General features: G+C 47.5%; 1 long non-coding RNA gene across 2 annotated transcripts in view; it reads right to left on the bottom strand.

Annotated features, from left to right (window-relative positions):
• Nucleotides 1–24,541, bottom strand: part of LOC142786569 (uncharacterized) — a 61,579-nt gene extending 37,038 nt beyond the window's left edge. The window contains exon 1 of one of the 2 annotated variants that reach the window (XR_012889097.1): nucleotides 24,508–24,541. This is a non-coding gene — a long non-coding RNA (uncharacterized LOC142786569). Of the gene's footprint in view, nucleotides 1–24,387; nucleotides 24,455–24,507 lie in introns of those variants that run through there. The other variant, XR_012889096.1, reaches the window with a different exon arrangement.
• Between the last annotated feature and the right edge of the window lie 355 nt (nucleotides 24,542–24,896).

Below are 24,896 nucleotides of genomic sequence, written 5' to 3'. Positions count from 1 at the left end.
TTTAAATTTCATTGCCTAGGGGAATGAAATTTTCGCTTTGTGTATAGGCTTTTATCAGATATTAGCTTCCTTTAATGCTAGACTATCTAGTGAGGCTAGTCTAGCTGTCTGTTGGGGGAATTAGAGGGTGTTCCTGGGGATCTAATAGAGATCAACAAAGTAAGGCGGACACATGAAGCTTATACTGTGCTGAAGAACAAACACATCCTATGCTAGCATGAACAACAGGTTTTACCGCTCACTTTAATTCAAGTGCCAGCTTAAATATACTGTGAACATTGAACTAATCTGAGCATCGAGCTATTTATTCTTTGTGGCAAACATTTATTCCAAGGCCCGAATCAATCAGGCTGCATACCAGTGAGTTTATTCCAAGTGCCACCGTGTTTATTACAATTGCCAATGACTTTAATTCAGGTGCCAATCAGTTCAATCCATGAACAAAAAGCAGAATACGGGGTGTAAAAATGGCAGTGCAATTGAAATGCAGTTCTTGCAGTAAAAAAGACAATCCTTGGAAGGTAGAATAATCATTAATATTGGTATTCGCCGATAGTATTCGTGAATAAAGAATTACTGCCGTGGTTTTCTTGAGCCGTGTTTGAAGTGCTTATACTTTGCTATGTACAAGTTTGTAGAATAAGTGCTTTGCCCAGGTGGAATAACTTTATTGTAAACAAGACGAAAGAAAAAACAGGAACAAAATAAAGAATATTTTACAGCGCAATGAAATTCAGTGTTCGTCACTAAAGCTCATAATTGGCTTTGCCACACACTACAACATTTTATAATCGGGACAAGTTATATAATGCGAAGGACAAACTATGTTTATTGGAGTGCCGGAATGCATACCAAGATATCGCTAATCTGGCTGTGAGCAGTGATGGGTAAAAGGCAGCTACATAATCAAGAAATTATGAGGCCATTGCGAGGAAGAGCGATTTGGGGATAATTCATCCTGCAGTACGCATAAACGTAAACTGATCATTCCGATGTGGCCAATGGAAGTTATATTTTACACTATTCTTAGCTCTTATTTTTTATTCAAACAAAATTAGGTGCCATTTGAACATTACTGGTAATCATTGAAACAGTACTGGTTGTTTGTTTGGCTTGGTAGCTTGGTGGCGTACTTAACCAACGCGATGGAATGAACACACAGGAAATGAAATGATACGAACGCGCATTTGTTCTTGGGCCTAACTTTCTTTATTTCTGTATGCATTTTTATTACGCCACATTATGCCTCTCTCATCGCACATTGGAAGCTTGCGAATTTAGTGTAATCCCTAAACTATTTGTTCTGTCCTTTCTCTCTCTCTATCTACACACACAAACGCACACACACCGTTACGTTTGGCCTGGCAATTCACCTGGGCCGACGCCAATGTGCGTAAGCCGGTCTACTAGGAAGGCTTTCGACCCCATCGGCGCTTAGTCTGCAAGACGCTGTCCGGTAGAGGTTCCAGGAAGCAGTCGGGTCTCCACGAAAGCTTCGCGAAACAAGCCTTTTGTTGAACGGGCTCGAACAGCAGGGGAACGGCGCCACTGTGGCGGGTCTCATTGTCAACCTCTTGACTCAGCTTTTGTCATCTACGCGAGGCCATATCAACATACCGACAGCCCGGAAGCGTGGGAACGCGTCGAAGAAGCCGTTCATGGGGATCGAGCGTTTGGATGGCCTGAAGCTGAAAGCAGCATGGACTGCTGCTGACGTTCGGGTTAGTGGCCTTCTCCCCGGATGAGCTCAACTTTCCCTCTCCGGACTCCACCTCCTCGCCCTGTGGTGCCTTCAAGTCGTGGGCCGGGTGCATCTTTGTGTGGTGCAGATAGTATGACGCACCAATTACCAGCATGTGGGGTGCAGCGCAATTAATGCGGCTAATGTAGAGCGCATAGCCAGTTCCCAATCCGTCAACTAAGGAAGCTGATCGGTTCTGCGAAGGCGAACGCGGAAGACCCAAGCGCGGGAAAGAAAATAGACTTCTTCGTTCTCACGGTTTACAAGCAGAGCAGTCAAGGTCGCCCCGTTCGGGATTAGAAGAGGAAAGCTTACTCAGAAAAGCGTCTGGCATGAGGCAGGTCAGGCGCCACCGTCTGAGTTTAAGCCATTGTTGGCAGGCACGCGTGTCATTGAGAATGACATGGAGACGCGAGCACTTGGCTGACAGAGACATAGTGGCGGCAGGAAAACAACCATAATCTGCCCCACTGTTGTTGGGATGTCGGGGCGCCTCGCTGTCGCATGCACACCTGGTAAGCGCACGGAGCCCAACGGTGTACCCACCGCTCTTAAGGAGGCTTCTAGGAAGCAACAATTAATGAGAGAACTGACGGGGCTCGAGCGTGAGAACAGCCGCTCACGGAAGTCATCCGATGGAGGCAGCACTAGTAATGTTGGGCAGCACGACCTGGCATGGGAGAGAGTGTCACATGCGGAGAACCTATCCCTTTGCGTGTTTTATTTGGTGACGAGGTTTTTACAAATGTAGTGCCTTTTATGAAAGTGTTTCTGTGATTGGTTGTGATGATGCGAGTCCCAACACGTGATTGGTTTTTGTGAAGACTCTTTGTTCGACCAAGGGTTGAAAAGAGGATGTTTGAATTTGAAATTTGGGCGGAGGTTCGGGCTTGGACTCGGGCAGTCGCCTGAGGCTGCAATAAAGCGTCTCTTCACCGGACTACGGCCCTTCCTTCGCGCAGCTACCGTGCACTCGAGTCATCGAGGGGACCCATTCCGAACCTCAAACATCTTTCCTCCTTAGCTAGTGTTTAAGCTAGTAGAGGAGGAGGAAAGTAAATGGTGCGTTCCTGTTAACATTTGACCGTTTCGCCCAGCCGAGTGGTGCAATATCTGCACCCTTTCTGGAGGGTGGACCACAAAGACTTCGTCCCTTGCTTTGTGGCAAGAGTGATAACCACCTTCTTCGTACGGCAGTGACGGCGGGCTATAAAAGCCAAAGCATTTTTGTAAATAATGCCGAAACCTGCACAGAGTCATGTGCGGAATCATGAACTGAATCTCTGTTGCACATAACGCGGGATCTTATGGATCTCTGTACACTTCCTATCTTTCTTCTATAATGTAAATAAACTGCAACAAGCGAGGTTACATAAAAACACAGGTTATTATTCGAGAAGCATTAGCCGCAACAAGCTGGTACAGGCAGGAACCCGGCAAGCACAAGCTACACATGGATGTAAATATCTTCTTTCACACTGGCACAGAGCTGGCGCCACTATGCTCCGGTACAATTACTCCCCGCGCAGAAAAGAGCCAACCTGGCGACCTAGAGAAATGATACGACAAGGGGGTCATAGCACGGTTTGAAGCCTGATATGTGTAGTGTTTCACGCCCATGGCAGCAATGGTCCGAAGGTGGCTCAATGGGCTCAACTTCATAGTTGACAGGAGATGTTTGTCGCACCACACAGTAGGGGCCATGGTATTTCGACGAAAGCTTCGGGGAAAGACCGGGAGGGGTAGACGGGACCCAGAGCCAAACCAACATTCCTGGGTTATAGTGGGCACTAGACGCAGAGGCATCGTGGTCAGTTTTCTGGTGCCATTTGTCTTGTGCACTAAATGAACGAGAGAGTTGACGACACTCTTCAGCATAAGCAGCTGCTTCAGAAACAGGCGTCGCTTTAGAAACATCAGGCCTGTAAGGGAGAATGGTGTCCATGGAGCATGATGGCTCACGTCCATACAGGAGAAAGAGAGGAGAAAAGCCAGTGATTGTTTGTGCCGCAAAGTTGTACGCGTACGGGACAAAAGGGAGCACTTGGTCCAAATTAGTGTGGTCCTCAGAGGCAAACATGGCAAGCATATTTCCAAGAGTACGATAAAAGCGTTCTGTCATGCCATTGGTTTGATGATGGTATGCCGAGGTTTTCCTATGGACAGTGCGACATGCCTTCAGCAGCTCGTCGATGGCGTTCGAGAGAAACACACGTCCAAGGTCGCTCAGTAATTCACAAGGTGCACCATGTAGCAAAATGAGAACGTGAAGAAGCAAGGACGCAACGTCTTTCATAGTGGTAGCAGGCAGCGCAGATGTTTCAGCGTAACGTGTCAAATGATCAATGGCGACGATAATCCACCGGTTGCCTCTAAGAGTGTTGAGTAGAGAACCATAAATATCAATTCCGACGCGATCGGTCTTACTGGGCAGGTTAAGGGTTGCAAAGGGCCAGCAGTGCTGTGAGAAGGCGTCTTGCGTCGTTGACACATGGTGCATGACCGAACGTACTGGCGAACGTGCTGATACATGCCGCGCCAGTAGTATTTTAGACAAAGGCGAGAGTAAGTCTTGAATACTCCAGCGTGGCCACACTGGGGGTCATCGTGAAAGGCAGCGCAGATGTCCGAGCGCAAATGACGAGGGATGACAAGGAGCCACCTACGGCCATTCGTAACGTAATTGTGGCGATACAACAAGCTTTCACGGACAGCAAAGTGGCTTGACGAGAGAGGGAGCGTGAAGTAGTTTCTCACGAGCTGTGAGAGAGGACGTCGAGCAAAGAATTGATCCAGGGATCTTTGCGCTGCTCGGATGGCATGCCAGTGATGCTCAACGATGACGAATCGCAGATGGCAGTTGGTAATCAGGCAAGGTCAGGAGGCAGTGGAGAACGGGATAGTGCATCGGCGTCTGAATGGCTGCGTCCTGAGAGATAAATAACATGGATGTCGTATTCCTGAAGGCGTAAAACCCAACGAGCGAGGCGGCCAGTAGGATCTTTCATGGACGCTAGTCAGCATAAGGCATGGTGATCTGTGACAACATGGAACTGGCATCCGTAAAGATAAGTGCAAAATTTTCCTATAGCCCAAATGATAGCCAAGTACTCCTTTTCCGTGACGGAATAGTTAGACTCTGCCTTCGTTAGGGTATGACTGGCGTAGGCGACAACATACTCGTTGCAGCCATTCTTGCGATGAGCAAGAATGGCACCGAGGCCATTCTCGCACTGAGGCCAATGATTTCTCTATCTGGGAACATTTCCTTCCAAAAGGAATGGCAATGCCACAACGTCTAGATTGGAGCAGTAGCTCTCAGCCGTGTACCCTGAAGAGAAGGCTGAGGTCATACTTTGTGATCACCCCCAGACAGTCAGTGAACTTAGGCCACTGGCAGCTACTCGACGTGTGTATCGCGGCATATATCTGCAGCAAATGAACAAGCACAGTTTATTAACAGAAAAATGGCCTTATGATACTGCAACATTTACGTGTGGAAAACAGTAGCGTGATAAGGTACTGACGGAGCCAATGATAGGCTTTTTTTTGTGTGTGGTTGCCTTGGTGACTTTAGGCGCTGGGGCCAAATGCTTGTAGTAGCTACTCATATACTTTATTGTGTCATGGGCATTATGAAAGAGATTCCAAGAGCAAAATGAGGTTCCTATAAAAATAGAGACGGTGACCTTTAGCAGACTAGGCCTGAGATGCCATAGTCACCGACCAATTGGCCTGCGGGCCAATTGGTCGGTGACTAATTTTACGGTCGGTGACCTGAGTCTACTGAGTTTTTCGGGCGTGCTTCCCGAAATCTGAGTAACGCGTGCATGAAATTTAAAATTGAAAGTCGCCTTCACAAGTTACCTCATGAGATGAAATAGATTTACGAAGAATTTTTGATATAAACTTGCTTAATAGACATAATTTTCATCAGGCGCACCAAAGAAAAAGGCAGTTAAAAGGACCCTGCAACACTTTTTGGAGCATGGTCAGAAAATGCTGCCGATCGGTAGTAGAGGTTCCCGAAAACACGCGAGCCAGACATAATAGCACAGCATGCGGCCTAGAATTCACAATAAACTATCAAAGTCAGCTAAAAAGTGCTTCCTTATCTCTCGACATACCACGCAATATGCTCGAAAGTCACATGTAGTAAGCCCATCTATCAGCCATTGGCTGAATTGAACATGGAAAGCTCGCTTGTTACAGAGATCGGCGTGGGAGGTCGCTACTTGTCCACGCGTGCGCGTGTAATCACACTGAAAAAGCCGTGCATTCGAAGAACAAAAAGGAAAAAGTGCTCAAGGTCACGAGGCGCGCATGACGTGTTTTGTGTGCCCCCTCCCACCCCTTCCTGCTTAGCTTCTAGTGCTTTCGTCGGGATGAGAGAATGCGATTGCAGCATGCGACATACCTTTGTAACTCAACTCGCACTAAACGAATTCTTAAAATTTTGCGGCATTGAGTTCGTGAGGCAATAAGCTATTCCAGTGAATTCATTCCATGGTTACTTGAAAAAGTGTTTCAGGGCCCCTTCAAGTGTTTTAGAAAAGATTGTTTAGTGTTCTAGATAACACCGAAAGTTAGAGGTTAGTTCTCAGGGTCTTATAAACTCCAATGAATTACCTTCCCGTTAGATATCTTTCACACCTTTCATTACCTAAATGAAAAAAGATTTTGGCAATATTTAGCTGCTAACTTAGAATCAATAAAGTATAACCACGAACTGCACAGTGATATCACGGATAACTAGCGCTGCTGAAAGTAGCGGCTGAAGTTTGCAAAAACACGACTGCTTCTTGAAAGATTTTAAGCTTTGAAGAAGCAGTCGTGTTTTTGTGAATTTCACTGCTTTACAAACTGCATGTTCATGGGGCGCCAAACTTGTGTTCTCTGATCCCAACGAATCCTGAACGTGCACTCGTCCATGATTACCAAGCGTTTCCAGTGAGATGCAGACCAGTGGGCGCGATATTCAGCAAACTAGAGCCGCTTCGCCTTGTTCTCGGATCGCATGAGCGGCTTCCTGACAGCGGTTCAGCTTCAAAGTCCTGCTACGTAGAGGAGGCGTTTCATGGTTGTAGAAAAAACCTGGTCAAGTCCGTGCTCAGTTTGTACTTCTCCGACTGCACTTTTCAGCTGTTCTGCTACGGCTGCCACAATTTGCAGATATTTGTCCATTGTAGTCAGCCGGCAACGAGGCTGCTGAGAGGCATCTCCAATGCGTCCATCATTCCTGTACACTTGAATGATCCGGTTGACAATTGCAAAAGGACGGTTTTTCATCGCTAATATAGCACGTGGAGAATATTCTCGCAGGCATAAACCTACAATACATCGTCTTTCTCCTTCCGGCACTTTCGGCATGGCCCTTCAATTAGGAGACAATACTGGAATGAAGTAATATCGAACGTATGCAGTCCTTTTATCATGCGGCGATAAAAAAAAGGAACCTTTGATGGCACTACGAATTAATGGGTCATAACAAATTACTGTAGTGGACTAATGTTGTAAGCCTAAAAAGATATAAAACGATAAGCGCGCCTTTTTTTCTTAGAGACAAAAAGTATAAAGCTTTAATCTGCAACTGCTCACAGCAGTAAAAATTTGTCATCGGTGCTTGTTTGGTGCACTGATTACCCCATACAAGTTCCACTGAAAATTTGATTAGAATGTTTCTTAATTTGTCTGCCTGAGTGGTACGAAGAAACACAGCTGCTAGTAAGCTGTGAATAAGGGTAGAATATTGGCGATTTAAATTCTGGAGCACGTGAGAGCAGCGCAATTGGTAACACACCAATGTTATATCAGTTCCATAAGATTAACGAACTACTCACTATCTCTTGTTTACAGGTTAGTAAATAATCAAAATTTTCAAACATTGCAAGCTGTTATATCAGGCCTCACATGATATATTAATCACCAATTTTGCGATGTTAAGCTTTGGGCTGATCAAAAGCATTGATTGATTGATTGATATGTGGGGTTCAACGTCTCAAAACCACCATATGACTATGAGAGACGCCGTAGTGGAGGACTCCGGAAATTTCGACAACCTGGGGTTCTTTAACGTGCACCCAAATCTGAGCACATGGGCCTACAACATTTCCACCTCCATCAGAAATGCAGCCGCCGCAGCCGGGATTCGAACCCGCAACCTGCGGGTTAGCAGTCGAGTGCCTTAGCCACTGGACCACCGCGGCGAGCCCTGAACAAAAGCAGTCGTGTGAGCTGCAGAATATTATTTCTGTTACACTGAGCAGCTCAGCTCTGGCAGTGCCAGCGCGAAGTTTTGCTCGTGTAAGGGCCACGGTTTATTACTTGCACGATGGCTTGAAAAAAAAGCCACAGTGTCTGCGCTTCTTGAGAACCGCACAAACTGCTCAATTTGCATGCATACGTAACAAGAGTAATGCTTGCTTCACCGCAAAGCAGCACCAATTTTGTCGAGCGACCGCACTCCAGCAGACGATGCGGCGAAAGCCCCGCCTACAGCTGTCTTTGAGCTTGCGCACCAGTTTCCGAAGCAGCCGGCAGAGGTGCTCCATGGAGCGCCAGCCACACGGCACGGTGTTCAGGGTAGAAGCGGACAGCTCTGTACATCCTTGGGACGACGACAACCCCGGACATAACAGTGGCGATGAGGAAGTGGATTTAGACCTGCGCTACGCACTGCCTTTAATATTAGATACCCGAATTCAACGACTCATCATGGTCATCGCGGTTTGGATGCCTACAGCTTTACTTCGTGGGTAACAACATTACTGATGCAGCAATTAAGAGAGCCAACCTGCTAATGCTGTGCGGGAAGCAGACGTACGACAAAGTCTGTGCCCTGATTCAGTCAGCCATTCCAGCAATCATAGACTACGACGACATTTTAACTGCGCTACAAAGATGCTATCACCCAAGGCCATCAGAGGTCTACAGCTTAGCCCGCTTCCAGCGTCGAGACCAACTGGAAGGCGAAAAAGTAAGCAACTACGTGGTGACTGACGGCAATTTCGGGACGTCGACTTCAGCAACTTCAGCTACTGCGCAGAAGAGAGGATCAAGTGCCAACCTACTAACACCAATACATTCACTTTGAATGTAATGTTGCGTGACCGCTTTTTGTGCGGACTGCGGGACGAAGACCTACAACAACACCTGTTCGCAGAGACGAGTCTCAGCTTCGCCAAGGCATACGACATCACCCAGCGAACGGAGAGCGCCAGTCACCAGCAGAGAGATGTTTGAACGTCGAACCGGTACAAGTGCCAGTCAGGAATCTGGCTATTCCAAAACTAGGCTCTAACAAGAAGAGAAACAGAAACAGGACGCTGTTGGCGGTACAGCAACGTGCACAAGGGTGCAACAGCTTAAATACAATTTGAAACAATTTTTGGAGCAGCAAAATGTTACATCTGGAGCACTAAAATCCAAATTTGGAGCATGTTAGGGAAACAAATTCACACATCTTTTTATCATGAAATACATTTAAACCTGCTTATAACAAACCTTGATATAACAAATTCCTCGGTATAACTAAGTTTTTCTATTCCCCGCCGTTACTCCATAGAAGCACATGTATTTGTGACCTCTATGCAACAAAGTAACAGTGGTAGATAACCTTGATATAACGAATTTTCCCGACGGACAATCTAGGAATTTCGCTCTGCATTTTGTTACAAGCATGCATCTTCCGCGGCTGCCCCTCTGCCGACAAAGCACGAAGGGGCGCGCGCGCATCAGGCGAGGGCAAGCGCTCGTTATTGCGCGCAGGTGAGCGCGAGGCGGCTACACCCCACGAGCTGGCGTTGCTGCCGTTCTCACCGCCGCAAGCGCATACGCAATAGTGCCCTCCCTCCCCCCCCACACACACACTCCAAAAAAATAAAATAGGAAAAAAAAACCTTTGCGCGTTCGCAGTGCCACACTAATGCGCTTCCGGGACAACTTATCGTAGTGTCTTTGCTAAATTCTGAGCCGCCTTCATGTTTTCCTCAACGAGCTCTCTGGTTTTAGATAGTCTTTCTAACAGATCTAAAATGTAGCTGGCTACGTGCGGGTCTTCTTCATAACCCTCCCACGAGTCTCTCAACAGCCGAAATGGAGATCTTAATGTCCCCCCCCCCTCCTCCTCATTATTCGCGCGGTAAAGTGCGCGTGTGAGATGAGCGTGCGGCGGCGCATCGTGACAAGCTGGGTGCCGAGCGCGGGCGGCTTTTTTTTTCTTCCTTTCTTGAGTTTTTATATTGGATACGTACATATACGGTGAAGCACGGCTGCGGCAGCGACGGCAATAAATCAGTCGGGACTCTTCGCATAAATGCTATGGCAATACAAAAAGAAAAACAAAGACGTAGTCAGGGGCTACACCATGAACGCGCAGTGAAACTATGCACGGGCGCACGGCGTCGAAAACGAAAAGCGAAGGACAAAGACACAGATGCGGAAAACCACGAAAAACTATTCGATAAAGCGCCTTCCATATGCAGCGCAGCCCACGTATATGTGACACATGCCTGTGCACGCGCGCTTATCCTTCGACAGGTGAAATAGCACCTTCGAGTTTTACCGGAACGATTGCGTTTAGTTGCCGGGCGCACAAAGATTACTTGGCTCGCTGGAAAGGCGCCGTTCGCGAAAAGAGTGCGCCTTTCAAAAACAGTGAAGTAACAACTGGGGTACCTGTTAGTTGGCACTCAATCTGTACCCGTGATTACGTTTCGTGCCTCGTTTTAAACAGCGTGTTAAGTGTCGAGCCGTAAACATTGTTAGTTTGCTTCGTCCTGTTAATTGTTCTCGTGCGTCATTCGTGCCAGAGCAGCGCGTTTCACGTTTCAATCTGCTTGCTGTTCTTAGCGTTACATTGAAAGTTGTTGCTATTGCAGTCATTTATTGCTTCGCCCTTGCGGCGAAACTGTGACTTTTCCTACTTTCGGACAACCGTGTCGACCACACCGAGGGGATGTCAGATGACACGTTCATGGAAACTCTCCGAGACCACGGTGACGACGGCTCTTCGCAGGTCGACTGGTCACTTGCTTTCCCGTCTTGCTCAGCGCCGCCAGTTCGCAGGCTGGTAGCTTTTGCGATTAGCTGATTAGTTCTAGCAACACGACAGCGCAATGCAATGAACGCGATAGTAAAAAATTGTAATGGTATAATAAGTAAAGCTGCACCAACTCTTTTGGATCGGATATCACGTAACTCTAACAAAATGCTGGTGTGAGCAAATATGGCCTCTCCAAGGGGAAGTGCTCTTTCCATACAGTCTCTTCCAACACCACCTAAAGTCTAGGTGGTGTTGGTCTCTTCGCGCTGAAACGGCACTGATACTCGCCGAGATAGCAAGCGCACCAGCCATGCAACCACCCTTAACATCCAAGTTAATTATTGCCACTCAAGCGATCCCCTCCCCCCTCCCCCACCCCCTAACCCCCACATTGTTTCACGCTAGTTCAAGAAGGGTGGTTTACTTTCTGTTTGAGCATTCGACGGCAGTTATCTTATGCATGTTATCTTATGCTCTTTCCAGGTGATAGGAAAGAGCAGACTGGTTTGATCTCTGCTTCAGCAGCGCTCGCGCGCCTTTACTCTCTCGTGAAATTACGATGCGCGGGGGCATCTTATCAATTTGGACTTGTTACGTAACATAGCGGCGATGCAAAAACTCTCCGAGTGTGTCCATGTAATTGATATTGCAATATTAATGCAGTTTTTTTACTGTAAAATAAGTGTTTTCAGTTAGCTCTCCTTAAGTACCCCTTTTGTTTAATATACGCGTTTATTTTCCGAATTTTTGTACCAAACCAGCATATGATGAAATCCTCTTTATAACAAATTTTTTCGAGACTTTATCAGTTTCGTTATATCCAGATTTAACTGTATTAAACTTGGAGCAGTATAAATAAAGCTTAGATATTGAAAAAGAAGTATATACCATTCAGCATCCTTTAAATTATCCAGTGTGAATAGAGCCCTGCTATTTCAATGAACGCAGTATGTTGAACTACCCCACTGAGCGAACAGTGATGAAGTTCATATTAGGATTTGCTGCACCTGTCAAACATTTTGACAGACTCTGCGATATTAAATATAGATCTGCCAAACTCGCAACTTTGAAATTTGAGAGATTCGTAAAACTGAGGAGTAAGGGTGGCGAAAATGTCATACACCATTCCACATGATTGCCAGTAGCCCATTTAGATGTCAGTTATTATACTAGTACTCAGAATTTTGCGGCGTACAAACTCATGAGTAACTTAGCAAAATGTGCAGTGTCCTGTCAATAACGCTAACAGCCCTTTCTAAATCTCAACACACACACACGCACACACACACATATATATATATATATATATATATATATATATATATATATATTGTCACGAGGTCGTGACGTGGCCGAAGACAGGAGACTTCGTGTTGGGATTTTAACTGTTTATTTGGGCGAACCTGTGCCCGGTAAACGGAAAATCCAATTACAGCAGCAGTCTCGCACAGATAGCAGTCTCGGACTGATAGCGGCGAACGGAGCGTCGGCCTTCGATCAACAACTGACAACCGGCGAAGCGCGTCGGCATTTATACTCCCGCCGTCGAATGTTCTAGCGCTACCGCTGGCGGCGGCGTACGTTCCAGAACAATCTGTACCATTCGCACAGTGGGCGTGATCTTATCGAAATGATCTACTACAGTCCGGAACCCTCTCGAAAACTGCAGGCGCGGTTTGCGCTGAGAATCGTGTGGTGTTTTGGGACGATAACAAAAGCTTGGGAAATGGAACGTGGCATTGCCCCCCTCTGAAAAAGGCATCGTCTCGATGCTTTAACTAAAGATGAAGGTACAATAATAATGCAAGAAAGTACAATGAATAAATTACAATACAACAATAATACAAAAAAAGCACTGTTTCAGTTTGTTAACGCGCATGAAACGGCTTTAGGCGTGCGACATGGACGAGTTCAGGTCGCGATCGGCGTCGTTGAGAGTTCGTGATGCCGCCGGGGACAACCTCGTAATCAAGTGGGCCGAGACGTCGAACCACCCTGTACGGTCCGAAGTACCGTCGCAGAAGCTTTTCACTTAGTCCACGTCGGCGTATCGGCGTCCACACCCAAACACGTTCACCGGGCTGGTATTCCACGAAGCGTCGTCGAAGGTTGTAACGGTGGCTGTCGGTCGTCTGTTGATTCTCGATACGGAGACGCGCAAGTTGTCGGGCTTCTTCGGCGCGTTGAAGGTACTCGCTCACATCGAGGTTTTCTTCGTCGGTGACGTTGGGTAACATGGCATCGAGCGTCGTTCTCGGGCTCCTTCCGTAGACCAATTTGTATGGAGATATCTGCGTCGTCTCCTGCACCGCCGTGTTGTATGCGAAGGTCACATACGGAAGAATGGCGTCCCACGTCTTGTGTTCGACATCGAGGTACATTGACAGCATATCGGCGATCGTCTTGTTAAGCCGCTCGGTGAGGCCGTTGGTCTGTGGGTGGTACGCTGTCGTTCGGCGGTGGTTTGTTTGGCTGTATGCCAAGATCGCTTGAGTTAAGTCGGCAGTGAATGCCGTTCCTCTGTCGGCGATAAGGACCTCCGGGGCGCCGTGACGTAGGACGATATTTTCGACGAAGAACTTAGCTACCTCGGATGCACGGCCTTTTGGCAGGGCTTTTGTGTCGGCGTAGTGGGTGAGGTAGTCGGTAGCTACCACGATCCACTTGTTTCCGAAAGCCGACGTCGGGAACGGCCCCAGTAGGTCCATACCAATCTGCTGGAAAGGTCGGCAAGGTGAATCTATTGGCTGCAGAAGTCCCGCTGGCCTTGTCGGCGGTGTTTTGCGTCGCTGACAGTCCCGGCATGTCCTCACATAACGAGTGACGTCAGTGGTAAGACGCGGCCAGTAGTACCTTTCTTGTATCCTCGCGAGCGTGCGAGAAACACCGAGGTGCCCTGCCGTCGGATCGTCGTGCAGGGCCTGCAGGAGTTCTGGTCGCAGAGCTGAAGGCACCACAAGGAGGTACTTAGCCCGAAGCGGTGAAAAGTTTTTCTTTTGTAGCAGACCGTTTCCTAGAAAAAACGACGCAAGTGCGCGCTTGAACACCTTCGGGACTTCGGCGGTCCTGCCTTCGAGGTATTCTATTAGGGCCTTAAGTTCCGGGTCGGCCCGCTGTCGTTCAGCGAAGTCGTCGGTAGTTATCGTTCCCAAGAAGTAGTCGTCATCCGGGTCGTCGGGTAGCGGTTGGTCGACAGGCGCACGAGAGATACAGTCGGCGTCGGAGTGTTTTTTGCCGGACTTGTAAATGACAGTAATGTCATATTCTTGAAGTCTCAGGCTCCATCGTGCGAGGCGACCTGAAGGGTCCTTCAAGGTGGCTAGCCAACACAAGGCGTGGTGGTCGCTCACAACTTTGAAGGGCCTGCCGTAGAGGTAGGGGCGAAATTTCGACGTAGCCCAGATGATGGCGAGGCACTCCTTTTCTGTTGTGGAATAATTTGCTTCTGCTTTGGATAGCGATCGGCTGGCGTAACTAATAACCCTTTCAAGTCCGTCAGCCCTCTGCACAAGAACGGCGCCAAGACCTACGCTGCTTGCGTCAGTATGTATTTCTGTCTCGGCGAATTCGTCGAAATGGGCAAGTAACGGAGGCGTCTGGAGGCGATGTTTAAGCTCCTGGAAAGCGTGTTCCTGTGGCGTTTCCCACTTGAACTCCACGTCGGCCTTGGTAAGGTTAGTGAGAGGATCGGCGATGCGGGCGAAGTTTTTCACGAACCGCCTATAATAGGCGCACAGGCCCAGAAATCGGCGCACGGCTTTCTTGTCAGTGGGCGGCGGGAATTCGGCGATGGCGGCTGTTTTCCGTGGATCAGGACGAACTCCAGACTTGCTGATAACGTGCCCCAGAAACAAGAGCTCTTCATACGCAAATCTGCACTTTTCTGGCTTCAGTGTGAGTCCGGAAGTCTTGATGGCTTGAAGTAAAGCTTCAAGGCGCCGAAGATGCTCGTCGAAACTCGAGGAAAACACGACGACGTCGTCCAAGTACACAAGGCAAGTCTGCCATTTCAATCCTGCGAGTACTGTATCCATAACGCGTTGAAAAGTTGCAGGCGCTGAGCAAAGGCCGAAGGGCATCACCTTAAACTCGAAGAGGCCGTCCGGTGTTATAAACGCCGTCTTCTCTCGGTCTCTTTCGTCGACTTCGATTTGCCAATAGCCAGTCTTGAGGTCCATTGACGAAAAGTACTTGGCGTTATGGAGCCGATCAAGTGCGTCGTCTATTCGTGGGAGAGGAACCTGTGCCCGGTAAACGGAAAATCCAATTACAGCAGCAGTCTCGCACAGATAGCAGTCTCGGACTGATAGCGGCGAACGGAGCGTCGGCCTTCGATCAACAACTGACAAGCGGCGAAGCGCGTCGGCATTTATACTCCCGCCGTCGAATGTTCTAGCGCTACCGCTGGCGGCGGCGTACGTTCCAGAACAATCTGTACCATTCGCACAGTGGGCGTGATCTTATCGAAATGATCTACTACAGTCCGGAACCCTCTCGAAAACTGCAGGCGCGGTTTGCGCTGAGAATCGTGTGGTGTTTTGGGACGATAACAAAAGCTTGGGAAATGGAACGTGGCAATATATATATATATATATATATATATATATATATAAAAGAAGAAGAAGTACTCTGGCACAGGGGCAGCAGCATCGAGCATGCAGCAGAGCTTTAAGTTTGTGTCGAAGTTTGGGGCGAAGACCATGCCACCATCGAGGTAACACAAACAGATGTTCCATTTATGGCCACGCAGAATGCTGTCCACCATTCATTCGAACGTTGCAGGTGCATCGCAATGTCGAAAAGGCATGACGACGAATCCATATAAGCTGTCTGACATGACAAAAAGTGGTTTTGAGGCGAGTGGCCTCCTCCATAGCACCTGCCTTTAGCCTGACCACAAGTATAACGAGGAGAAAAACTCAGCCCTCTCTAAACAGTCCAAAGCATCGACAATGCGTGGCAGTGGATAGACATCTATTAGCGTGATCTTGTTCAATCACGGGAAATAAAGACAGAAACGTATGGAATCATCTTTCTGTTTGACCAGGACCATCAGAGACGCCCATGAGCTCTGTGATAACGCTTCTGCGGAGCATGCATACTCTACTTGCTTAGCAATGGTGCGGTATTCTGTAGCGGACACGCAATATTGTCATTGTCGCAGCGGTGAGTGGGACCCAATGTTGATGCGGTGCTTGACTGCTATGGCACGGCCGAGAGATGTTTGTGCAATGTTGAAAAAAAGCGGTAGCACTTTTCTTTCGACGGTTGGTGAGGAGCTGAGAACACTGCGAAGGTGTTAAATCTTCAGCAATGAACGGTCCAGATATGTCCGCTGATGTTGGGTCAGGCACAGAGATGACAGCCACTTCACAGATAGTGGTGGAAGGCACCTCATCAAGGACGAATATAATTCTGGTGGAGTTGATCGTCTCGACCTGGCCAAGGCATCCGTGATAAAACAGGGATAAAGGTGATGACTGATGATCATATATTGGCATAGTGGTAGAGCCTTCGACAAGGTCGAGAGACGCAAAAGGCAGCGGAAGGCTCTTCGGGGAACTAATATTTGAGATGGTGTGAAGAAGACAGTGTCATTGAATATGGCACTGCATGAAACTGGTACGAATACGAAAGAGCATGGAGGGATTTCGGTGTTGTCATTAACGACTAGTTTAGAGGTAGACTGGATGTCGACGGAGGCTCGGTCATTCAGTGCGCAGAATTGAACCTCAGCCCAAGAACACTCGATTACAGCGTTGTGACGCGACAAAAAGTCTCTTACCAAGACAATGGTATGGGATCACGATGAAAGAATGATGCACTATATTGTATACAGAACGTCCTCAATTGTCACACGGGCTGTACAGACTACGATCGGTTGAAGAGGTTGAGCACTGGCTGTGCAAAACGACAATCTGAAGAAAGGCGTCATGACCTTACGAACTGAGCGGCAATATCCAGCATGGATAACAGTAACAGCTGCACCAGTATCTACAAAAGCGGTTGCAGCGACATTTTCTATGCAAACTATAATAACATAAACAGGTGACGAATGAGGACTTGGGCAAACCAAAACTTGCACAGTTCTTGACTCATAAACTGCATCTAGTTTCTTTGTTCGTTAGGCACAGGCTGTCAACGCATAGGACAAGGTGAGCGGCGGTGCGGAGAGGGCGAGCAAAGATGTCCCAACCGAGGGCGGTGGTTATCCTGATAGCGAGCTTGCGTTAGAGTGTAGTAACCGTAACGCGCGTTGGAGTCAAGTAGAAAGAAGGGCTCTCGGCAGTTTTCATCGATGATGTACGTCCAGCGGCGGCAATACCTTGCGACGGGTCCGGGGTATCAACATACCAATTATATCAGGCGACTGTGAAAGCTGCGCATTGGATTGGAGGTGTTAGTGCCACTCCAAGAGACAGTAAGGGGGGGATAGCTCGCAGGATACTGGAATGGAGGTGCAGGCACTTGAGAGTTGGCATGGCTGCAGCTGCAGCGTAAGTGAGTAAAGCAGTTAGAAAATTATGCTCACAGGCAGCTGCAAGCGCCTGCGCGAGCTCTCCTTGAATGACACCATGGAGAAACGATGGTAGAGTTGTGGTAGGATTCAGGGTGAAGGTACCAAATAAAACTGTCGTGCGACTTCATCGCCGAAAAAGGTTTTTATTTCGGCTATTAGCGACGCTTGGTCATGACCGTTAGTCACGCTGGACAGTCATGCCAAATCGTGCGCTGGAGGACGTCTTGTCAGAACTCGCTGCTTCCGCGATTCTTTGTAGCTTTGGCACAAGCTAATGACGTCGTTAACCGTGGTTGGGCTCTTCGCCAAGAGCATTTGAAAAGTGTCGTTGTAAATCCCTTTCAGAATGTGCTTAATTTTTTCAGTTCCCGTCATTGTAGCGACCATGCCTTCGTCTTCTCCACAGAGCAGACGCCATTCGTCATTATCACCAGTGCTTCTCACGAGCTACCGCTCGCTCGAGGGCTCGAAGCCATCAGTTTTTTTAGTATTATTATTGTTCCATTAAAGAGTGTTTCTTTTGGACGAGCCGTCTCTCGTTCTTGCACAACAGCCAGGTAGCCAGCTGTAATGATTAAGGGATGTTCGTCACTATGTTTGTTGATGGCGGACGAGAAAGGATTAACATGAACAATTTATTTGATGGCACGGGTGGAACGGCTGACGGTGCATGGATACGCTACCGTGTGCAGCGCCTTTGAGTCGGACGTCGCGGCCAACCCAGCAGTCAGGGTCGCAACTCCGGAGGTCCAGGATCTGGCCACGGCTCACGAGGACCACACCCGGTAGGCCTCGCCCACGAACCTGCTCCCGGCCACTGCACCCAGACAGGAGCCGTTCAGCAGGCCCCGTCCATGGACCTTGTACAGGCTGACGGATTCGACCTCAAACAGACACACCGGAGCTCGACCTGGCCGACACGTACGGGTCCCACGTCCGGCTCAGGAACGCTGCCAGGAACTCGTCTTCTCGAGCGGCGCACCGCTTCCTCTGCCTTCGTGGCCTGAACCTTCGAGCTCTCTTCTCCGCACGTTCCTTGTTCTGTTGTCGATGTGCGACGCTGGTGACGCCGGCACTTGATGGCATGAGTGCGGCTACGGAGCAGTCAGCCCGCATCGGAGACGCGATGCTCCATGCGGGGAATGGCCAGCCCGTCCAGCGAACAGCTTGCGTCGAGACGCGATGCCCGGCGCAACCGTGACCATTAGCCAGGCCACGTCCATCGCTGTGCCGAACGGCTGACGGTTGACACGCCTCGCCGAGATCTGCGATGCCCTCGGCAAGGAAGAGAACAGCAGGCCAGGCCACGCCCCGAGATGCAGTACTCGTGCCGGCAATGCCGCCCCATACTGGTGGTTGGACGGCAGAAGCGTGGACGGCCGCGTTCCCTGGCCGGAACCTGGATCGCCTGCGTCCGACGCTTCAGCCCGCTGTCTTCCGTCTGCCGCTGCTTCGGCTCGTCCCCAGCCACAAAGCCTGCTGCCACGTAATCGTCGCACGTGGCCCAATCGTGGCACGCCACCTCTGTGGGCCACCGCTAGTCATCAGCTGATTGGCGCACAGTTGCCTCGTAATCGCACGTGCCTTGACCCGCACCTTCGTCGTTGTCGTTTTTTCTCGAATCCTCACACTCGTAATCGCACGTGCCTTGTCCCGCACCTTCGTCGTTGTCGTTTTTTCTCGAATCCTCACACCAGCGGACCTCGAGGTCCATGAAATATGTTTCATCCTTCGTAAAGTGCCACTCAGTGAATATTTCACCAATGAAGAGGCCAAGCCGGCAAAGCCGATAAACTCGGCAATGCCGAAATGCAACATGAATGCCAAGATAAACGCCCAAACACCCGCCTCACATCAAAATGCTAAGCCCAGAGCACCAGAGCGACACAGCAAGGACTCGGATCTCAACTCCTATTTTTACGAAGATGAAACATTGAAACGAAAGACATCAGCTTCTTTACGAGAACAGGGAGCTGTTCGTTCGAGAGCCCCTAGCAAGCGAGCAAAGCCTCAGACCAACGCATCCGACAGCCCATACTTCAAAGCCGTGGCACCACTGAGTAAGAAGCCTGTGCTCAAGGCAGCTACCATGAAGCCCCAACAATCGAAGCAACAGGACACCTTTTCCAACTATCCTGAGGACAGTGCGCCGAAATCGCCTCCTCCCAAGAAGCAAGCAACCGCAAAGTAGACACAAAAGGCTTAAAATGCTGCGTCAGCCAAGAAAGCTGCTGTGAAGTGGGACGAGTCTTTAAGCTCAGTCAGTTCCGACGAGCCTGAGCAGACAAAGGTGATGGCACTGATGTCAAGTAGTGCTGCCGCTCTGCCTATTGCTTCACCAAATGCGACACCGGCTAAACTCTAGAAGGATGACAGGGAGTCATCTCTGCAAAGTGAAAATGGTAAGTCTTTCAAGAAGATTGTCAAGCCTCAGGCCACCAAACCCAAGAACACTAAGTTAAAGTTTGTAAACGAATAGACCTTTGTGGTTCGTGAATCTACCTCTCAGCCTGCCAGCCCATCTTCAACAGATGTACATTCAAGCCAATGCAAGCCATTTCATTATGTTCTTAGCTATGCGTACGCGTGGCAAGACATCTTTAGCGCTGAACTTCTCGACCCCTGGACTTGGTCGTCAAGCAGGGGGTGGCACATGAGTTGTCAGCCATACCGCAGTGCCCATCTCGCGTACCCCCCGATAGATGGCAGCACCCGCCACCACTCCCATTGTGATTCCTCCTCGCCTCGCTAGACAGCGCTCAGTGTCAGACGCCAGTTGAGACAGCTTTAGCCTATACACATTGCACACACAAAAAAGAAGAAACTTGGGCAGACAGTGAAGGGTTTGTTGGTAACATTTGCAAGAAGCACATCAAAATTAATCTTGTGCCAAACGATATAAAAAGAGCGCACAGAATCGCAAAAGGTCAACCGGAAAAACCACGCCCGGTAATTGTTAACTTCTCCCAGTTCAAAATAAAAGAAGCAATCCTATCTAACGGTTTCAAACTGAAAGATACGCCGTACAGTATAGCTCCGGATTATTGTTTCGCTACCCGCACTGCCTAAAGAGAGCTTCTACGCTTTGCATGTGAGCACAGCGACCCTTTCAACCTTCGTTACAAGAAGGTAGTTATTGGGAAAAAAATCGTGCCACTATAATGCAACCCGAAAAGTAGTCGAAGGAATTTTTCCGCGTGCTAACAATTTCGCAACCCAGTAAATGCATCGCCAGTTACCTCACCCTCTCGCCATATCCAGAATCACCCCTCTAAACATGCAAATAATGTCACCTTTTCTATTCTCTACACAAACATAAAAAGCATCATGCCGAAACACGACAAAATATGTACCATAATTGAATCATCTGATTGTGACGTCGGGATGCTGACAAAAACATGGCTTTTACCTTCCATCAAAGATTCTGAAGTTCTTTCATACCTAATCAATTTCACATTGCATCGCCAGGACCGTTTATCCGGTCGAGGTGGTGGCGTGCTCATCGCTGTTAAACATACAATCCTTCACTTCATTATTAGCATTACCAGTCCACTGGAAGCTCTTTGGGTAACTTGCGAAAGTTCCCATGGGCTGGTCATACTAGGTGTCTGTTACCGCCACCCCCCCCCCCCCTCCGCCAAATCAGAGCCCAACTTTAACATCAGCTTTAACGACACCTTCGACAAACTACACAAAATGTATCCCCGTAGAAAGTTTATAATTTGTGGGGCTTCAATTATCCATCCAGAAAATGATCAAACAATGTTTCCCTTCGCAGCGGTGAATGCGGCGATTTCCTAGCCTGTTTAGAAAACTACCAACTAACACAAGTTATAACCCATGCCACCAGAGAAACATTACGCAGCTCTATTATAATAGACCTTATACTAATGTCGGATCCAAGTAGCCTGCATTCTCTCCATTACCTTAAAGAAATAAGTGATCACAAAATTATTTTTGCCTCTCTCAGTTTTACTTTTCCAGAAAATAAGCTTACACCAAAGCAGATAAAGCTCTACGGTCGTGGCAATTATGAAAATATTAACACCGAACTTGAACAATTTTACAATTCATACCACCAGGGATTGAACAAGCGCACCATAGAAAACAATTGGAAGTTATTAGTCGAAAAACTCAATCAACTAACTGATGCATGTATACAGAGCATAAAAATTAAAAACAAAACATCCGCCCCTTGGTTTAACAACGCGATTAAAAACTGATGAGCCGGAAAAAACACCTGTTCAGACGTGCCAAACAACAAAACCGACCGTCTCTATGAAAAGAATATTTCGACTCTGTGCGATGCCTCTCAATTAACATTCAAAACGCGAAACGCAATTGTTTTCGATCAACACTACCAGACATGCTCAAAAATAACCCTAAGAAATTCTGGCAAACAAAAAACCCATGAAACATCTCGCCGATAACTCTCTTGGTACTAATAACAAATCGCTAAGTGACGTAGATTCGGCCAATGCCCTAAACAATGCCTTTTGTTCTGTTTTCACGCGTGAAGATAGCTTTTTTGCGAACTCCGGAGAGAACCTTGAGCCTATATAAGTGAGCTAATGTCACCTATTGAAATATCTGCAAATAGAATAAATAACGCAATTAGAAAAATGAAACTGTCATCTGCAAGTGGAAAACATCAACGGCAAAATATCAATGAACACACAATTGATAATTAGCACAGAAATTCAGCTGCTCTTCTCTGAATCACTTTCACAGGGACAGGTGACAAGTGATTGGAAACTCGGTGAAATCACTCCACTATACAAAAATGGCAACAAAGCATTCCCATATAACTACCGGCCCATATCGCTTACAAGTGTCCCATCCAAAACTATGGAGCACATTTTATTTACCAACATCGTTAATCACCTCTAACAGCACAACTTCATTCACCCTTCCCTAAATTGTTTTTGAAAAGGCCTGTAGTGTGAAACGCAACTTGCTGCCTTCATCCCTGACTTGCACACAAATCTTGACCGGAACATCCAAACTGATGCTTTATTTCTTGACTTTCAAAAGGCTTTTGATAAAGTTCCTCACCACCGCCTTTTGACCAAACCTTCTTTGCCTAATCTCGACCCATTCCTCTTGTCCTGGATTAATAACTTTCTCACTGACAGAAAACAGTTTGTCGTCATTAATAGAGCTAGGTCTCAAATCTCTCCCGTCCTCTCCGGTGTTCCCCAGGGAACAGTACTTGGCCCCCTGCTTTTCCGAATTTACATCATCAACCTTCCACACTGTATTACTAACAACATAAGATTATTCGTCGACGATTGCATTATTTACGCAAAAATCACTAGTCATGAAGATCAAATAGCTTTACAAGCACACCTAACAGCCGTTCAAAATTGGTGCCACAAGTGACATATGAGTTTAAACATTTCTGAATGTAGATCAGTGTCTTTTCACAGACGTACTAATTAGTTAAAGTACAACTACGCCCTATATAACAGTTTTCTATAACCGACTAGCTCGTATAAATACCTTGAAATACATATCTCAAGTGACCTATCATGGACCCTCCAGATCAATCACGTCATTTCAACAGCGAGTAGATCTGAAGGTTATATCCAAAGAAGCCTGAAGTTTGCTCCCAGCCACTTAAAAATAGTAGCTTTCACCACAATAATACGCCCCAAATTAAAATATGCCGCAGCAATTTGGAACCCACACCAGCATTATTTCATCCAAAACCTAGAAGCCATCTAAAACTGCGCTGCCAGATTCACCTTTCCCAATTACTCATTGTTCACCAGTGTAGCAGACTTAAAGAAGCGTGCCGTATTAATTTCTCTTAGTCAAAGCCAAAAAACTGCGCGGCTCGTATTATTTCACAAATTCCATCACGCATCCTCATCCAGCATTTGCGTCACGCAACACCCCTATTTCTGTGATTGATGTTGCAACACTATGCGAGTATATTACCCTCGTCCCAGAACTACGGCATTGGCCGAATCTTTCTTCATTCGGACAGCTGAGGAATGGAACGCCCTACAGGACACCATTGTCAGCATTCAGGATGCAGAAGCCTTTCAAAATTCCCTGTTAACCATCACTGAACCATAATAATTTTTTTTCGTGTGACTTGCCATGCTAATTCTTGTGTAATGGTTTCTAGTGTCATCTTCCTAGTATGGCGTGTATGTATATTTTGTGTACTTGGCAATGATTTGCACCCTATAAGTGGTATATTTTGTCACTGTAAAATGTTTTTATCTAGAGTCCACAAACAAATGTACTTGTTACCCCCCCCCCCTTTTTTTTCTTGTTTTGTTTGTTTCTGCCACTTCAGATATGGCCTGAAATTTCTGTTTTATGTTTTGTTGCACATCCAACTTTGCCTTTACCCATGTCTTGTATGCCCACCCCTCATGTAATCTACCTTCTGTTAGGGACCCTTGAGGAAAATAAAATAAATAAGTAAATAAATTTGTTTTATCTGCTGTAGCTAAATATTTGCTACGAAAAATGACAGGAAAGAGGAAAAACACACAGACCTGTCCAGAGCAGAGAAGACTACAGGTGGTGCCTTATGCGCACCATGTTGGGCATGGCCTGAAAAAAGTTGCCTCCAGGTACAATGAGTCTGTGGTGTTTTCCGCGCCAAGGAAACTGAATGGCTTATGTGCACACATCGGCAAAAAAAAGAAGCCACAGTACGAAGTGAAGCAAGGGCAAATTTGTGTGAATTGTGTTGTTGGTGTGGTATATGAAGTTCCACTGACTTTCCGGATGGTGTACATAAGCCAAACAGGTGTTGTGTGAATTTTAGAGCATGGAAACATTTTAAATTATTAGAGAAAGGAACAGGCTCCAAATGAGCCCTTCATTGTAAATAGTGCATATGTAAGCCAATGCTGAACAAACTCAGGATTTTGGGCAGAAGCCATGAAAAAATGGCACATGAAATACAGTTGAATCTCATTAATTCGAACACGCTTAATTCAAACTTCTGGTCAGTTCGAACTCATGATAAGGTCTCTTCAAAGCTATGTGTATTCCAATGGACAAAAACACCCGGTAATTCGAACGTGCAGACACTTGCGACGGTTATTTTGAACATACCGTGCTCCGAAAATGCTCTCAGCACCCTGCCCAATCCCATGGCGGCACCTGCGACACCTAAGCGCTGCCCGAAAAGGAAATGAAAAGGCAAGAAAAGGCTATGGTGGAATGTTTGCTCACTCTCTAATGCCGATCTGCGACGTGCCCTTGTCACGGTTCTCCCTTTTCCGTGCCTGCCACATAAAGACCCTTCTCCTTCCAACGCCGTTTGCGAAGAGAGAGAGGAAAAAAAGGCTGTTGCTGGGTTGAATGAATGTGTGGTTGAAGGAAAGGAAAAAGGCACTATCTTCTGCGGCCTTTGCCCCTTGCGGAAGCACGGCTCTGCGCCTTGAAGGAAGGAGGGGGGGTCTTTCACGCGCCCATGCCACGCGTCCCCCTTCTTTCCTGTCCCTGCCACATAACCCTTCTCCTTTCAACGACGCGCGCGAAAAGAGTGAAAAAAAAAGCTGCCGTGGAGTGATGGTTTTCTCTCAAATGCCGTCTGCTTCTCTCCGCCTGGACGGAGATGC

Source organism: Rhipicephalus microplus, unplaced genomic scaffold (assembly GCF_043290135.1).
Source record: "Rhipicephalus microplus isolate Deutch F79 unplaced genomic scaffold, USDA_Rmic scaffold_26, whole genome shotgun sequence".
NCBI lineage: Eukaryota > Metazoa > Arthropoda > Arachnida > Ixodida > Ixodidae > Rhipicephalus > Rhipicephalus microplus.
Note: the sequence above shows the minus strand (reverse complement) of the source record. Positions and strands in the feature narration are given on the sequence as shown.